Below are 4,731 nucleotides of genomic sequence, written 5' to 3'. Positions count from 1 at the left end.
TTGGCCAATAAGGCACTCATTTAATATTTAGCAAACAGATACACAGCTTTGGTGGAAAATTCTGGGGTATTTTTAATAAAAAAAAAAAAGAAGAAGTTGATTTAGCCATGACTTGCCTCCCCTTTCCCCACTGAAGTCATTCCCCTTCTTATCTTCCACAAAATTCAATAATTTTAATGATTATCAATCAGAACAGAAATGGTTAAAACAAATTTTACTCAATTCCTATTAGGCCTCAACAAGATTAATGCAGTGTCACTGGTTTTAAACCCAGTATTAACCACCGCAAGCTGTACACTATTTTTCTCTCCCTCACATCTTTAATTCATGACTGTAGCTGAATCTTTACCCTAAGAAGATTTTTAAAAGGTTGATTGATCCAACTGGCATTGGCCTGGATTGGATCCCATGATGGATAACGCATTTTTTAAAGCAAATAGTCCCTTTTCTCAATAACTGAAGTCTTTTTAAATTTATTTCTTTATTATTTATTTGGCTGCGTTGGGTCTTTGTTGCGTGGGCTTTCTCTAGTTGTGGCGAGCAGGGGCTACTCTTTGTTGCAGTGTGCAGGCTTCTCGTTGCAGCACGCAGGCTTCTCATCACGATGGCTTCTCTTGTTGCAGAGCATGGGTTCTAGGGTGCGTGGGCTTCAGTAGTTGTGGTGCGCAGGCTCAGTTGTTGTGGCGCACGGGCTTAGTTGCTCTGTGGCATGTGGGATCTTCCCGGACCAGGGCTCGAACTCCTGTCCTCTGCATCGACAGGAGGATTCTTAACCACTGCACCACCAGGGAAGTCCCAATAACTGAAGTCTTGATAGAGTGAGGCTGCCATCAAGAACTGAATTTCTGAGCTGGGCTGGGACAGGGCCTGCTGCCTGTTTGCACCAATGACATCTGAATTTCTCTTTTTCCTTTCAAGCATCCTGAGATTTTGGCTGGCTGTGTGTGCCTCATCCAGCACCCAGCTGCTGGGTTAACATCTGTGAGCTGCTAATTAGCTGGGGAGTTTTGTAGCCCACAGAGTGAACTGTGATGCCCAATAATTGTAACAGAACAAGGTCTCAGAATGGAAATGAGCTGCTGGGATGCCGGACAGTTTTGCATAGTGGTGTCTGAAATCTGGGAAAAATTTCCTCTGTAGTTGCTAGTTCCTACTCATTTGCAAGTGTTTCCAGGGACAGAGAGGTTTTATTTATCTCTTGGTGTCTACTACATAGTTAGCATCCAGTAAGTGCTTATTGAATTGACACAGCCCAGCCCTCTCTCTTTTCTCCATTTCGCCTCCAAATTCTTCCCCTGGGAACTAGTATTAGTACCATTGGTCACATCCTTGCTGGAGATTTTCTCACTAAGAAAATCTTATCAATTGCTTCAAGGGTCAGGTGAAGAAGCACCGGCACTTTTTTTTTTTTTTTTTTTTGCGGTACGCGGGCCTCTCACTGTTGTGGCCTCTCCCGTTGCGGAGCACAGGCTCCGGACACGCAGGCTCAGCGGTCATGGCTCACGGGCCCAGCTGCTCCGCGGCATGTGGGATCCTCCCGGACCGGGGCACGAACCCGTGTCCCCTGCAACGGCAGGCGGACTCTCAACCACTGCGCCACCAGGGAAGCCCGTACTGGCACTTTTAACACACTTTCCAGGCCAGTAAGAGTCTGCTGGATTTCTTCCTTTCTAGGTTTCCATACCACAGAGGTGATTCCTGATCCTAGGGGTCCCTGGAGAAATGGCAGGTGATCCCTTTCCTCACTGGCTCAGGAGATCACTACTAGGATCCACTGACCTTTTGTCTGTGGGTTGTTTCTCTAAGCTGAGGCAAAGAATCAAATTATAGACCCAAATCCCCATTAAGCCAATATTCATTTTCCCTGGGCTTTTACGGAAAGTAGTAATAAATCTTGCTTTGTAAGGCCTTTGCCTCCTTATTCAGTCCCTCAGCTAATAAGATCAAGACTATTCCTGGAATTAGATTAATTTGACTCTCCTCTTTCTAGAAGTTTCGGAGCTCCCACTGACCTTTCTTGCAGAAGCACAAGCTGTCTTGTTTTTTTTTTCTTCCCGGTGGCCTATGAATACCTTGTCATTTAAAGAGCAAAAGTAAAAAGGAGAAAGATAAAGGCAGGAAAACTGGGAGTCAGCTTCCACTAACTAGTTATATGGTCCCAAACTCTCTCAGAGCCTCAGTTTCCTTTCTGTAAAATTCAGGACTCAGATGAAAAAGCTATCTTTAAAGGTTCCTTTCGACACTCAAAATCTAGACAGCTCAGAGGGTTGAAGCCTTCATAAATAGACTATAATTCTCTAGGCCTAAGGAAATTGTTTTCTTTGTAATGAGAACAATTTTTTTCTCTTCTTTTCTTTCTTTCTTTAAGTTCAGATGATTTCTTTCTAAACCACAGGATTCATTTTCTGAAATTGCTGTTTCTTCCTTCAAAAGCGTCAGTAGTCCTCAGACTTGTCAGCCAGCTCCATCGCTTTTATGTGAGGTCTGTGAAATAAGGGAGCGTTTTAGAGCAGAATGTGAATGAGCAGTGACAGGGCACAGGTGTGGCTGAAGAACCCCCAAGGAGGCCAAGTCAGCCCCCCTTCCATCATCTCCTAACATCCAGAACCCTGTCCAGAGTCTGAGTGAATAAAATGCTGTTTGTCAATGATGTCAATAATGATTCTTCCAGTGACTAATATGTGCATTAAAATATTGATCCCTCATATTTAGAACCCCAACAATCATGCTGGCCTTAGTTTTTATTTTTTTTAACATCTTTATTGGAGTATAATTGCTTTACAAAGGTGTGTTAGTTTCTGCTGTATAACAAAGTGAATCAGCTACATGTATACGTACATCCCCATATCTCCTCCCTCCTGCGTCTCCCTCCCACCCTCCCTATCCCACCCCTCTAGGTGGTCACAAAGCACCGAGCTGACCTCCCTGTGCTATGTTGGCCTTAGTTTTTACAATCAGAGCAAGCTGTCTTACTGAGATTTAAGGACAACATTTCCATGGAAGGAGATCATGTCAGAAGACTCCAGAGATTAAGAACATGGACTCTGCAGCGGTCAGGATAAGTTCAAGTTCTGATCCCACCATTTATTAGCTGTGTAAGTTTTAAATTCCCTAAGTTTCTACATCCTCATATGTAAAATGGAGACAATAAATAATACCTACTTCACAGGGTAGGACAAGAAGTAATTGAAATAAATTGTGGAAAGAGCCTAGGAAAGTGTCTGGCACATAGTAGATGCTCAATAGATTCAGTTATTATTAATACTGCATTAATAATACATAAGTACAATGTCCCTTGTTTGCCCTAATCTAGAGAAGCAACTGTGGCCTTGGGCATCACATACCTTTCTGGACTTATCTTGGGTCCCTGAAGCAAAGATAAAGTGGGAGAAAATGCTTTTCTATTTCAATCATTGAAAGTAATGGTAAATTTCTTTAAAATACCTAAGATTATGGTTTAATGTAAAAATAGCTTTCTTCAAAGAGACAGAGAATAAAGAATTTAAGCAACTAAAATAATTAAGAAGTGCTTAAAAGAGAAAGAATGATTTGGGCCCTCCATTGATGACATGGGTGTGTTTCAACTCTCACCCTTGGTTGGGGTCGATGCTCTAGTTCTAGCCAATTAGAGAGGTAGTGAACCAGAGAAGAAGGGAGAGAATAAGGACTCTCATGGGCTGTGGCACCATCTGGCCTAAAATAGTCCAGAACTCAGTAACGCTTGTTTGACTGAAAGCATCTATTCTTCTGTCATCCACACTCCCTGGAAATCAGATGGTGTTATAAACCTGGAGGGCCAAGGCCGATGAAACACAGTGACTCGTGCTAAATGGGGATGATGCCCTGACGAAACAGCAGTCTTAGTTTTTACTTTAGAATACAGATTCATGTTTGAGACTATGTTCACATATTCCCTTGGGTCAGGGGTGGCCCAAAAAGTCCCAAAGAATTTGTGTTCAGGTTTGTATCTGCCCTAGCTCCTAATGAAAGCCAATATAATATTGGCTATAACCACCAGAGGGTCCCTAATGGGATTTGGTTATATTACAGAATCAACAGTACATTCAGTCTGCCCCCAGTCAGAGAAGAATAGACAAACACAGAAGTGTGGAATTGCTTCACCAAGTCTGGCTCCAAATTGTGAAATGTCTCAGTCTGAGGTGTAGCTCAAGCAACCCTTGGAACAAGCTTGACAAGCTCGCTGGCTAGATCCAGAAGATGGAGATAACATAAGTGGAGAGGGAAATCGTGTCCACTCAGAAGTGAAGACAGTAGGTAGACAGACCCAGCCAGCCACTCAGGTATAGTGAGAGGCCATTTGAATTGGAAAAAAAAAAAGGTATCATGCAAATCATAACTAAATCATTGCAGGGAAGACATAGCAGAACAGGAAAGTGTGTGCAGATAAGTGAAGCCTCCATTAATGCTTTCCCTGCACTTATCAGAAGGGGTTTCAATTAACCTGATGAAGACCAAGGCAATCACAGTAGGGAGAAGGGATGGATATAGGATTAATCTCCTGTTGTTTCCTACACTAATTTATAAGGGAAATGCTTCTAATGAGAGCCTAGTTGGGAATTAACCCCAAGATGATTAGATTTTTTTAAAAAAGAAGAAGAACCTTAAAGACAGTGATTCCCAAACCTGGCTACACACTGGAATCATTTAGAGATCTTTATAAATTTCCAAAGCCCAAAACACACTGCAGCTCAGTAACATCATAATCTCTAG

This window comes from Stenella coeruleoalba, assembly GCF_951394435.1.
Source record: "Stenella coeruleoalba genome assembly, chromosome: 13".
Taxonomy (NCBI): domain Eukaryota; kingdom Metazoa; phylum Chordata; class Mammalia; order Artiodactyla; family Delphinidae; genus Stenella; species Stenella coeruleoalba.
Note: the sequence above shows the minus strand (reverse complement) of the source record.